Source organism: Hippopotamus amphibius, chromosome 2 (assembly GCF_030028045.1).
Source record: "Hippopotamus amphibius kiboko isolate mHipAmp2 chromosome 2, mHipAmp2.hap2, whole genome shotgun sequence".
Lineage (NCBI taxonomy): Eukaryota > Metazoa > Chordata > Mammalia > Artiodactyla > Hippopotamidae > Hippopotamus > Hippopotamus amphibius.
Window position 1 is genome coordinate 97,568,184 of NC_080187.1, and position 14,274 is coordinate 97,582,457.

Sequence of the window (14,274 nt, forward strand, 5' to 3'; positions counted from 1 at the left end):
CTTCTAATTCTACTGTACACTGAGCTGCTTGTCAAGTTCACCAATGACCTCCATACTTGTAATCAATGGGTCTTTTTAGCCCTACGTTACCTGTCTTCTGTGCTAAACTTAACATTGTTGGAACGTTCTCTCTTGAAATTTTCTCCTTCCTGTCTTCCATGACAATAGTTCTATTTTTCCACCTATATTTCTGCCTTTTTCCTCCTCTTCTGTTCTCCTTTCCCAATCTGTACATTTTGGTGTTACCTAGGATTCCATCCTTGGTCTACTACTCTTCCATGGGTCATGACTTTACCTCCATATGTTATTTCCTTAGAGAGAACTTCCATGACCCCAGTTGCAAATCAGGTCCTTCTCTTATACTGCCTTGTAGTAGTTTCACCTTTCCATTATTGCACTTCGCATAAGCACAGTTTTCAATGATATGTTTATGTGACTTTTTTGATTAATGTCTGTCTCCCCCACTAGATGGTTAACTTTCTGAGGACAAGAACTGAGAATTATTTTGTGCATCCATTGTATATCCAGAGTTAAGTGCAGAGCCTGGCCCATGAGGAATGTGACTCCTAGATCCAGCCAGGCAAGTATATTCCATGATTTCCAAGTTCATAACTCCAGCCCTGACTTCTCTCCTGAGTCCCAGATTTATATGGCCAACTGCTTACAAGACATCTCTATTTGTATATCTCAGTCATTTTAGACTTTTCTAAAACTAATCTTCCTCCTCCTAATGCACTTGTCATCTTTTATTATTTATCTTCAACCACCCAGACATCCAAACCAAAACCCTAGGAGCCATCTTACATTCTCATTCATCCCCAAATCTAATGAATTACTTAATCTTACCTATTTTAGTCTAAATCTCTCTTAAAGTCATCCTTCTTCTCCATCTATGTATCACTGCCCACCTGCAGGCCCCACCATCTCTGAGACTATTCCTCTGTCACCTGCCTGGACTCTCTGCCTTTGCACATATGCCTGTGTGAGACTGGAGTGACCTAACTGAAATCTAAATCTGACCATGTCACTCTCCTTTGGAAAGCCTTTTCATGGCTCCTCATTGCCTATAGGGGAAAAAAAACCCTCTAAGTTTCACAGAAACCTGTAAAGTCTTCTGTGATCTGGGCACAACTAGTTTTCCCAGTTGCATCGAATGTCCCTCTTTATTTTGCACTTCCTACCCTGATAATACCAAATGTTTACAGGCTCTTCCATACATCCCCATGCCTTTATTTCTGCAGGTCCAGTGACCAACGATGCTCTTCTCTCCATAGAAGTACAATGCATCAAATGTTGTCATCACCAGCATTATCCTCATTTATGTTCTGCCACCCTCCCTATCTCCACTCAATTAGACTGTGTACCTTGAGAGTTGAGCCATGTGTTGTTCATTTTCATTGCCCCGTATTTTACTAGCACCCTGCCTGACACACAATAGTTGCTCAATAACTCTCTGCCAGCCTAACCTGAATATGCTTGGAACATAAATGCTGGGAGCTGGCAGTATGACAGTTTGGTTTTGAAACTGTTTTCCTGAGGTTCTGAATTATTGACCAAAGAAACTTCTTCCTTGTCCAAAGGAAAACAAAGACTTGCATGATATCAGATATTTCCTGATGCCAGTTCTGGCACATATTAGCCTGCTGTGAATGGCCAAATTAGACAATAAACAGTAACTAGTCCACTGGGTCATAATGTCATATTGATGTGCTTTTTTACCCCCCAATCACCCCTGCTATCCTCACAATTAAGACAAATCAAGTTCTACATTAACTTTCCTTTCCAAATCTGAAAGGATAAATATCCGCCCATAGTAACCAGCAAAATAATGGGAAAGAAAGAAAAATTTACTTTTAAAATTTGACCCTATAAATAGTGTAACATTAAACAATTTTTACACGCATCATTATTTTATTTCTGTCAAATCCCCCCAAGTGGGATTGCTAGATTAAAGGAAACCCCTTCACTTTAAAAAACAAATTTAGGTCTACTGTTTAGGGAATAAAACAAGCAGTGATTCAGAAAGAACAGTGACCTAAAGAAGTAGTTCTGGATTTTTTCCAGTTATTTCACTCTGGAAAGCGACACCTCCGTGTATTCTTGTGTTTCCATTTGTCACTATAAGTACCAGAAGTATTGACTCAGAGAATGGGGCTGCTTTAAGGTGCTCCCTTCAATGACAGCAGAAATAAATGATTAATTCATCTAGAAACAAAAGGGTATAAACCGTGTGTCCTTCCTGCCTCAGCTTCAATACTTTGAAGGGATGTTGCATCTGAGGGATGATCTAGGTAGTAAAAGAAAACATTGAAGTCCTGGACCAGATTTTAATGGTCCAGAATAAAGCTGCAACTGTATCCCCCATTAGAATCTAAGGTTTAGGGCTGCAGTGAGAGGTAATTTGCTTCAGTCCCCTTTCCCAAGAGGGACCAGCTAAACCAGGGAGGGGGCAGGTTCTACCTATGTATCCTAAGGCGATGCACCTTTTGTAAGAATAATGATAGCCTCCAGGTATTGGATGTGTGTTTCCTGGTGCTAAGTGCTTTACTGAATCTCTTTTGACAATGCAAGTCTCTTTCTGGTTTTTCTGTCCTCAGTGGAGATGGAGAAATGTGATTTTTTTCAAATTTCATATAAACATTTATGTATCTGCTGGAAAAAAGTGAACATCCCATCTTAACCCATTCAACATAAACACCCCCACCCCCACCCCCACCCCTAGACTTCTACCAGGAAGAAACCTGACAATGAGGAAGAAACTATTTGAGTACAGTCCCATTGTCCCGGGTGACTCAGGTAGAGTGATTTTTCAGTTAATGCAGAAAGCCTTAATGAAAACCAGGCCTGGAGAAATGTCTAGTGTTACTAATTCAAAAGGAGCAGGGTTAAAGCTATGTTAACAAGAGAACATGCTCCCTATATAGACTGGACAAGGCAATCTTTGAAAGGAACTACTTCTTTCACAGACAAAGTTCGTTTGCCTTTAAGGAATGTCAGAAGGCAATCTGGAGGCAGGCCTGTTGAAGGTGAAGCACACTCAAGTCGTGTCCCTTCACAAGAGACATGTACCCTACAGAAGAATTTTATAGAACAGGGATCAGAGAAAGCCTCCACTGGCATCCAGCTGAAACCAGAGGTTGCAGAATATTTCAGACTCAACAACTGGCTGACACCAGGACTCTACATCCTGGCAGGAATCGTAGGGAGTGATAGAAAGGGGAAGGGGAGATAGGGGAGAGTGGGGCCCAAACAGAAGAGGAGAAGATTAGAAGAAAAGGAGACATTAGAAGGTTAGGAAGGTAGGAAGCCTTCGTGGAGAGTCTTTCTAAAAGGCCCCAAACATGGATGACTTATTTCCCTTCTGAGAAATAAACAGAATGTTAGCTTTTTTTTTTTTTTAAAGCCACAATTTCTGTTTCTGCCCTCAACCATCTATTTCTTTGGGTCATATATGAATCTTTCAGGAAAAGAATGATTGAAATCTTCTCGCACTGGAGTCCAGGGAAGGTGACAAAGTTAGTATAAGGAGAGGTGGGCATGCTACATCTGATGACACCTGTTCTGTCCCATGATGGACTGCTGGGTGGGGAAGAGCCACAGCCAGCTGATGGTCCTCCAGTCTGAGGGAGAGTAAGGTGATTCCTTGTCTCCTCTGATTGCCGTCCCACCTTCTCAAGAGGGTCACAGGCGACTAGCAGTTTCAGACTTTTACCCAATGTACACAAACACTGTTTGGGTTTTGAACCTCCACAAAATTTACTTATGCTATTTACTGCACACAGTATGAACCACTGCACCCTATGCATATTGTGAAGTGTTGCACTCAATGTATAGTGTGAATTATTCAATAACTATTATTGCATCCTTCAGCCTCATCTGCTGCTTTTCTCCTGCAAATTTTATTCTCCACAATGTGGAATGTCTTATAGTTCTTCAAAGACACCATGATCTTTCAGGCATCTATACATGTATATGGTCTCCTCTGCCTGAAATGTCTCTTTTCCTCTTTGCTGGAAAAATGTCTTTATCCAGCTTTTTGCTCCCTGCAGCACACAGTATGTATTCAGGAAATGTTTGTGGAATGAAGGAATGAATGCCTCCTCCATCCCCACAGAGTGAATCACTCCCTCCTCTGTGCTATCTTGGAACCTTCTCTACCTGTCAGTAGTTTCACTTATTATGCCATGTTCCCTATTTATTTATTTCTCAACCACAGATACATATTTTTTTGTCACCACCATATCGGATTTTATTCCAACGACACGGATACAGCTGAAAAGGCTCATGGTGACCCGGCACAAGATTTTCTGCCTTCTGGTTTCTGTCCGAAGAGAACAGCTACTCCCTTGTTCCTTCCCCCTTTCTGGGAGAAAATCCACAAAAGGCCACGTACCCAAATAAACCTCTTAATGTGTTTATTTTAAAATGGGGGTGGGGGGTAGTTTCTTGAGTTTCCCCGTGAAGTGAAAAAAATATATATATATAGTGTTGGTCTCCCCTCCCCCACATGACTGGCCAAATACGTACTTGCTGCGAAGGCATTTCCGTTGCTCTGAAACCTTGAAATAGATATGGAAAGAAATGGCATCAAATATTCAAGATGACCGATGGCACCGAGTGGGCCCCAGGCACCCGGGAGACGGAGCATCTCGCGTCGGCACCGTCTCGCGAGGTGTCCTGAGGAGAACGCGAGGCTCGAGGCCCTGCCAGGCGCCGGCTGGACGCGGGTGCTGCGCGCGGTGGGGCTGCGGTGGCCCGCCTATAATCTGTCCTGGACGTCGTCTGGGGCTGGGACGCCTTTCTTCGGGCCTTTGTGCCTGCGCGTCTGCCCTACGGCCTGGCTGGGGCAGCTGGTGTGGCCGAGGGGCTCTGCAGGCAGGGTCTGGCGGTGCCGGGAAGGGGAAGGCCTGGCCGCCCCCGTGAGCCCTCAGGTCGGCCGTTAAGCCAAAGGACTTGTCGAAAGGCCTTCACAATAAACTTGGGGGTGCCGGCCACCTGGGACTCCTCTAAGACGTGGCCCCACTTCCGGTGCAGGGTCCCCTACCTGCCCCTAAGCCCTTGTTGCGGACTCCGGGCTGCCACAGGGGCTGGGCGCCGCGGGCCGGGGCAGGCCGCGCGTGGCCTAGAGGCAGCGGCGGGCGTGCGGAAGCTCTGCGTGGATCCAGGCGCAGCGAGCGTCCCAGCGCAGACGTCGAAGCACAACGCGTGGCGTGTTCTCGCGCAGCGCAGCGCGTCTGCTCGGTGGCCCTCGGGAGGCCGGCCGTCATGCTGCCCGGAACTCCTTGAGGTGCTGAGAGCCCTTGGTGATGTCGGGGGCGGGTGATGGGGCTGGTGATTGAGGTCCCAAAGCACCGCATCCTTCAGGCCTCGGCTACGTCTCGCTTGTGCTTCTCCGCCAGATCGAGGTCTGCGGCTTTAGCTCCTGGCGGGCGGATGCCTCTTGTCCGTGTCCTTGGCCAAGGAATCGAGGAAGGGCAGCGCTTTCGTGTACAGCCAGTTGTGCTTGTTGGCGGCTTTGGATAAGCACAGCACTTCGACTCCTCCCTGACGGTCTTGAGGTACTACACGACCGCCTAGGATTTCTTGGTGGGAATGTAGGTGTGCTTCTTCTCCGGGTCTTTCAGGCAGATCCACAGGTGCAGCTCCCCGCCCCGTTGATGATGTGCTCCCCCAGTTCCTCCACGGTGCATTGTTTCACGCGGACTGACGTGGCCGACGTCTTCAGCCCCTCCGCCGGCTTGGGCAGGTCAGCCAGTGCTTGGCCTCCATGGTGATCTTAACAATGGGGCTCACGCTGAACTTCATCACCCATGTGTTGTGAGCATGCTCCAAGATGGTGATGGTGCCTGTCTTCACCAGGAACTGGCCCTTGCGCGTCAGGCCAACAGTGTTCCCCCAAGGCGCGTCCTCGCTGGACTTTACATAATGCTTGACAGATTCTCTATGCCCGACACTTGATGGCACTTCTGGTGTCTCAGCTGGTGCCCGGCCTTGTTGAAAAATACACAGCCTGGATCATAGTCGGCAGAAGTCTTCCCAGTGGTGAGGACACTCAGTGGTCTAAGGTAGGAAGAAAAGTTAAAGAAACCTTGGGCTTGAAAAAGACCTGAGTAGGGCACTGGGATTGAGTGACACTTGCAAAGGGCTGTCACATCACAGGGGGGAGGGATAATGTCTTTGTGACCTTGTGATCTAGACCTAGACTGGTAGTTGGTGGCAAAAGCAAATAATTTTCAGTTCAGAATAAAAATGAATTTTCTAATTGTTAGAATAGTCCAAAGGTGAAATACTTAGAGAATTTATTGTCTTTAAAGGTAAATAAAGATTAAGTGATCCTTGTAGGCATTGTTGAGGGGATGACTAACATATCAGATGAGGGTTGAATTTAAAGACTTTTTGGCTTTTCTCAGTATGGCATCCTTTGGTTCATGAACTTGGGTTGCTTTAGTAAAATCACTAGTCATTTACCCTTTGTAGCACAGTGAGGGAATCCTCCTTTGTGTAATGGAAAGAGCATGGTTTGTAGAAATAGACTTGGGTTTGAATCCCTCATCTGTCATTTTTCTAGGACACTTTTTGAGAGAACTCAAGTAGGTTTCCAAGCTTCAATTTCTTCATCTTAAAAGTGAGGGTGCTACAGTATTTAACACCTAAGATTATTGTGAATATGAAGTATGTGACAGAGTACCTGACAGACAGTATGCTCTAGGAATATTTGTCATTAATATTAATGGTGTTGTTGTGACTACTCTTATTAGACATCTTAAAATTTTGATTAATTATAAGACTCTATCTTAAAAAATATTTATGGCTACACACAAAGATTTAGCCAGAAAAATGTTTATTGCAGCCCTATGATACATATTTGTATAAGTAATTTATTATTATAATGGAATAGCACTCTAATACTGTTTGATGACCAAATTTTTTTTCTGAGTGTGGTGATTATGAGGAGAGTTTATTTTTATTATCTCTCTCTCTTTTTTCCTCCCTTAATTTTCTACTGTGTATATATGTTTTTATAATAAAGAGATTAATCATAATAAAGCATCAAGGAAGAAGGCAATTCCTCATCCCCAGGGTTGGTTGGTCTCTGAGTGGGGAAGCAGGAAAGATACCAGCATCAGATGGGAATAGAGGTGGATAATCATAAAGTTTCTCTGTATGCTGAAGCATTTTTAGCAATCAGTGAGTGGTACAGATGCTAAGTGCTACAGGAGATTAAAAGCTTGTGGGACTCTCTGGACAGGCTTGGACTTTTGGAAATCCCTGAAACTTTTATTTGCAGTGGGAAGCTGAGGAGAAACTTAGTATGGGAAGTGCAGAAGGTTGCAGAAACAGTCCTGCTATCAAAGTGCAACAGATGATACCCTAGCTGCTATTAGTTCACCAGGAACAATAAACTGTCCCTGATGTGTGTCAGGAGATTTTCCTTTATTTAGAAAATTGAAACACACTTTAAAATCTCTCATTCTATGGTCATTTTACAAGCATCTTCTAAGAGGCTGAGGCATCTTGCCTTGGTTTCTGGCCCTCTTCAGGACAACATTGTGAAATTGGAGCAGCTGAATGTTGGCAGGTGACTTGAAATTGTGACAGTGACAATTATAACCAAACATTGTGCAACAACATCTCAACTGAGGCTCAGGTTCCTGATTTGGATATCAAGGAATAGAAAGTCTTTTATCTGATATACTTTAGATACCAGGGTTGTATCAGGGGATGGGGACAGGAAACAGAAAGTTGTAGATATTAATCAGCTAATGTTAGAAATTTCTCAAAAAGAAAGGCAGTTCGTTACCTAGCCTTTGGATGTACAGGAAGATGGTAGACGGAGAGCTGGGTCCTGAAGTAAGGCAGTGAGTGGCATCTTGCTATCCAGGGAAGAAAGGAGAGAGTGGTTGTTTTTTTGTTTGTTTGTTTTTAAGACTAGGAAAACAAGAATAAAAGAGAGAGAAAGAGAGAGAGGAATGAATTTCGGTGCCAGTGGCCATGGGTAATAGTCCTTATTAAAGAACAAAAAGCTTAGATTGACAACATAGAAAATTAACTTTTCTTCATGTAGAGTCTCTAGAAAGTGCTTTTCCAGTGAGGGTGAGGTGAGTCCTGGCTAAATGAAGAGTATTGCCTAAAAAGCTGCTCCTGTCTTTTTTTCTGGCAGCGTTTCTGTTATTTCAAAAGACCCCCCCCACCCCATGACTGAAATCCAAATGTCATCAAGGCCCAGCAACCTGGGTTTATTGCAAGTGTGGGTCCCACAAAGTAGATGGGAGGAAAACTTGTAAACACCATTGACACAATTTCTGAACCGAGTGCTGTGACGTTAACCCCAAAAGGCCACAGCTTCTTCAGTACTAAGTGGGGAACAGATGGGAGTAGCTTGATGCCCTATAAGTGAAATGACTTATGGGCAGCCAAGGATACAAATACTCCTCCAGAGGATCATTGTAAAATGTAAGTAGAGTCTGGTGTTTAGTGGGAAAACGGGGGTAGTTCAGTGGATAGTTAGGGGAGTAAGTCTTGAAGGAGAGGAATCTAGGGGTATTTAGGGATTCAGGGTCTCTCTAGGACTACCCAGGATAAGGAGGGGGCCCACTTCTACAACTGGAGAGCCATTTACCATGCAGTACTTCCCTCTTCATTGACATTTAAGCCTCTGAACACAACAATTTTGTAGTCAGTCAATATGAAGAAAGGACAGATTACCCAGGATATCTACTTTTTTGGAGGTAGATGCTCAAATGGAGAAGATCAAGGCATGGTGTTACCTAAGGAGAGTTATAAGGAACCTTTGAAGGCCCCTTTTGGATCCATAAATCTAGAAGTCAATTCCTTTCAACCATTTTAATGGATTTTTAATGAAACCAGAGAATTGGAATTCAGAAATGTTAAAATATAGACTGGTCTCAGCTTGTATGGAAACTGCTTTTGGAAAACGTGCAGTACTCAACCTGTTAGTAATTAAAATTATTTACTAAACAGCTTCTGTCATAGGTGAGGGTTTTATATCACCTTAAAAATAACGTAATAAATAGTTCATGGTAAACCTAGATTTGTTTGCTCATCCAGGAGTCAGGAATAATTTAAGTCAATAATGTGGGAATAGTAGACCTAAAAGGAAAATTAAATTTTCAAATAACAACTCCAAATGTTATTAACAAAACGTGAATAAAAATGCAGTCTGTTTGGAGTTTAGTTTTTATTGCAAGCTCATTAAGTGTTTATTTCTTAAGCTTGCTGTTTGGAATGCTAATGCCAAGAACCTAGTGCAATGAAATCTCAGGCCTCAGGCCAAGGAGAGGCTTACTTCTGCTCTTTTTAGTTCTTGCTTCCACTCTCGTAGCCTCAGGACATGCTATCATTTCCTTTCAGAGAATGCAGGTTATTTGCACTGTTTAGGTTTTGCTGTCTATTTTCTTGGCTAGGTTTCTGCATTTTTCTCTTAGGAAAGAAAACTGATAGAAAGACAGATGCAAGTATGTAATCACTGAGTCCAGGGAAGGTCAAAGTCTGCTACATGGGATGCTTTTCATTGGGCCAGAAATATTAATTGGGCAGTAGTGACACCACCTGGTCTTCTTGGGAATCTTCACTTAGTCAATTCATTGGAAAAATGGACAAATTTTTATTGCCTCTGCTTAAACTGTGTTAGGCACAGTAAAAGCTGCATAAGAAATGGAAGGGCCCTGACCTTGAGGGGTTTATTATCTGAGGAATATTTTATATGCCTTCTCTACCCCATCTCTCCCACTCTTTACTCCAGAAAATCTGATTCAGGAGGTTAGGAGTGGGAGTGGGGTCGTGGCATCTGGATATATTTTTCTGAGAATTCTAATGGTCACTTGTGCTTAGGGAGTGATTCTGGGGAAGACTCTTACTGATAATTTACCTGGAGAAATACTCTAGAATTGAGAGAACCAAAGAACCAAAAGAATTCAGAGTAAGATCAAGGCTAGCTGGGGTAATTAGAGAGGTTTCAATGAGGAGGAGATTCTTGCAGATATGTGTAAAAAAGCAGAGAGGATAAAAAAATAACAATAATAATAAGTTAATATGAGCTAGGAGGTATTACAGGATGGGGGGGAGATATTTTTTCCCCTACATATGCTATTAAATGATAACCTAATTCTCCAATTTAATTTCAGTTTCTATTCTGAATTCTTATGGAACACATGAAATGTTCTCTAACTTCTGCTTTTAATATCTAATGTGATCACATTTCCCCTGATTTTACCAAGTGTGTCAGTCAAGAGTATTGTCAAAAAAACAGAAACCACTTTTGTTTCAAATAGAAGTTTCAAACAGGGAATTTAATACAGATCTTGGTCTTATGGGTGTTGGAAGGGACTTAAGAAAAAAAGAAAAAGCAAGGGCGCTTTAGAAGCAAAAAGGATAAAGAGTAATACCCAGAGATTAGTATTTGTAGGAAGCAACTATAAGCTCTATAGGACTGGAATAAAAGGGAAAAAGTTGTTATCAAAGCCCAAGATCAGGCTTCTAGGGGTTCCATCTAGCCAGTGCTAGGGCTGTGGAGGATGGTCTCCCTGGCCAGGGCTGGAACCACCAAAGAAGGGCAGTTATAGAAGCTTGGATCAGTGATGGGACACAAGTACTTCCAGAAACACCAGCAGAAGTAAAAGAGCATGAGAAAGAAATAATGGTTCTTTCTGTTGCCAGAATTTAACATAATGCCAGCTAATGAGTGAGTCTGGGAAATGCAGTTTGTAGATACCAAGCCCCAGCAATTCAGAATAGTTGGAAGAAGGTGGATGTGGAGCTGAGGGCCAACAGGTAGATAACTGGTACATCAAGTAAAATGAGTCAAGATGTACTTCCTTCAGAAGACAAATAAACATGACCTAGTCAGAGGTTCATGCATGACTGCCAGCAGGTATTAGTATTAAAATATGCCTAAATCTCATGACAACCATGTAGCAGCTCAGTTCTAGAAAAGTAGAAAATGAAGCTTATGAAGTTTGGTGAATACTACTTGAACGTATAGTTTTCCCCTTGGCTTTTTTCACTTTAACTTGATTCACCAACCCATCCATTTACCCATCCATCCATCCATCCATCCAGTTAGTGCCTATCATATACTAGACATTGTGGTGCACACTGGGGATACAAAGATAATGTCATACAGGTCTCCTTAACTAGCTTCCAAGCCAGGCAGTCAGTGGATGAATTTGATAGTCACAGAAAATGCTTTAAGAAATAGCCATTTATTCTTTATGTTTTTCAAAGTAGTTTCTCATCTGCTGTTCTAAAATTGTTGTAAGATATTTTTAAAAGATAATTTCACACTGAACATCTTTTAATTTATTTCTTGCTAAAAAGCTTTCCATGAACATTGTATATCATTTTCATATAAATATAAGGACACTCACATTTTTACTATTTCTCACTCACCTGGCTCTTACTCTCCTTTTTTGATGAATAGGCTTTTTCCTCTGACCAGTGACTTTCCAGAATCTCGTCCTTCTTTGTAGGCCTCAACAGGGCTACCATCCCAAAGATTGCCACTGTTTATCTTATGTCTTATGCCACTTATGTCCATCTTCCCATGTTTTTCTTCCAACTTTATATGGCCTCTTAGACTCTTGGATATGTCCCTTTTCCTCCATTATCTTCACCAACTGGCTCTTGTAGATCAACTTTAAAGACGTTTTGAGAGATCAGACATTGCCTTGCTCTTAGGAGGGTCTTGTCTCTGCTGTCCCAGAATATATATTGAATCAAGTGCACTTTCTGCTTTCTACCATTTTCTTTTTAACTCATTGTCTTTAAAAATCTTAACTATTTATTTGTAGTGACCAATGTTTCTCAACGTGTTCTAAATGGACCACCTGCCTCTGAATCACCTAGGGAGCTTATTAAATATCCAGATTCTTTGGCCAACTCTAGTCCTACTGACATATAATCAGTGGTGTGTGGTTGAGAAGTTTGCGTTTTTAACAAGTTCCCCAGATGATTCTAATCACATGAAAGTGTGCGATGCACTGATAAAGATTTTTTCAAGCTCTGAAGCTCTGAAATTCTCACCTCCTTTGGTGCTTTTGAAAATAGTGTTGTCTTTAACAGAATACTGTTTTATCATCAGACTTCCCAGATGGGCAATAATGATTTGAAATTTGCTCCCTTATTTCTGAAATCATTTCACTTTGAATAAGTTACAGTTTTTTCTCATAGTAGCATACAGCCAAGATGCCACTTTACTTTTGCAAAAGATAGGTTTGAAACTTTGTCCCAAAATACTCCTGTGGGGTAGAGCAGATATTGATGTCAGGCTACAGTTGGTGAAATGAGGCTCAGAAGGGTTATGGGACTAGTGGAAAGTCCTGTTCTAAATTTTATGGAACTGAGATTGAAGCCTAGGCCATCTGGGACTATTTCCCTGTGTCTTTCCCCAGTTAAGACCTCTTTTTGGATTGGTATCTGTGTTAAAAGATAAACACAGACACACACACACACACACACACACACACACACACACATGCACACACACACGCTTCCATCCTTTGCAGCGTACCATATTGAATATTGGCCTTTTTTTGTACCTATCTTTTGCAAAAGTAAAGTGGCATCTTTTCTCCAAGAGCAAAAAGATGCTTGAAAATGACTCTGTCATCATTAGTGTCACTGTGAATTAGCAGTTTATTCCCTGAGTGATGCCAGTTGTAAATGGGGAGGGATGGTACACGCTGAAGTGAGGCAAAGAGTCATGATCGTTTCAAGGTCCACTGAAATAGCAGAAAACAAGTCAGCTGCCACCATCCAATAGAAATGAAGCAACTCAAGGTTTAGCTCCCAGATCTTGAAATCTCATTAACTCAAAAGCATTTACATGTTTACTCTCCCATCTCTAGATAATTTGCACTAAAAGAAGGGACTTATGTTGTCAGTCTTCCAAAATGGATAATTCCAAAGTCATTGAGATTTGACTTTGCAACATTGTTTTATGTGTAGTATTTGAATTGGGGCTTACTGTAGTCTGATAAATTATAACATTCTAAATAACAATAACACAGTAGTGAGAACCAGGTGATAATATCTGCCTTTCTCATTCTGCCTCTTCATGTAACACTTCTCTTCTGTGTGGTCTATAGTAGGAACCCCGGTGATCTCCCACTGCACCAGCCAAAATTGAATCTCTGTTTCTAACTCTCTCTGTCCTGCCTCTGTTTTTTTTCTTTCTGTCTCTCTCTTTCTCACATATATAATTATTGTATCTATTTCAAAGGACTGATGTAGGGTTGCTACATGAAATACAAGGTGCCAAGTTAAATTTTAATTTCAGATAAACAACATAAATTTTTAGTATAAGTGCATTCCAATGTCTCAGATAAACAATGAATAATTTTTAGTATGAGTATGCTCAGATATTTCAGATAAACAATGGATAATTGCATTTTGGACATACTAAAAATTGTTTATCTGAAATTAGAATTTAACTGGCATCGTGTATTCTTATTTCCTAAACTTTGCAGCTTGAAATGGAAATTAGATGGGATAATGTGTATAGTACCTGGCACATAGTAAACGTTCACTAAAATTATTTTCATAATTGTACTTCTACAGATCCTAACAAATAATTAACATTTGTACATTACTATTTCCAAAACTTTCTAATATTCTGATCTTATTAGTGACTCTGTGGTATCCCTATCTACCAGATGAAGAAATTGAGCCTCACAAACATGTTTTACTGACTGTAGAATAATCCACAGTATGCTGTACAATCTTTTATTTCATAGACATGTATTTTTGAATATTCGTCTCATTTCTGATCATTGCTACTATAAATATTATTATTGAAATGAATATCTAAGAGCATAATTTTTTATAACTACTTTATGAGCTCCTTAAGTCAAAGACCATGACTATTTTGTTTTCCATTGCCCAAGCAAAGATACTGCTCAATACATATTTCCTAAGTGAGTGTAATTTCCAGATTATTTCTAGACTCTTCTAATAATGAAAATAACAACAATAATATAAATACTATCTTATGATGTACCAGGCATATTCTAGATGGCTTTCATTTACTGATAATAGTCCTCACACTACTTTGTGAAATAGATAGCATTATTACCTGACTTTATGGATGAGGAATCTGAGACATGAAGAGATTAGGCAATTTCCTGCCCAGTTGTTTGGCTAGCAAGCAGTGGAGCTGGGAGACAATTTCTGGTGACCTGGCTGAGCCTGCATTCTTACCCATTGCACTCTTCAACCTCCAGCAATGGAATTAATGGCTCAAAGAACATGCATATT

At 41.4% G+C, this 14,274-nt stretch overlaps 1 pseudogene; it reads right to left on the reverse strand.

Annotated features, from left to right (window-relative positions):
* Positions 1–4,759: 4,759 nt before the first annotated feature.
* On the reverse strand, positions 4,760–11,508 carry LOC130844402 (elongation factor 2-like; annotated as a pseudogene).
* Positions 11,509–14,274: the final 2,766 nt, after the last annotated feature.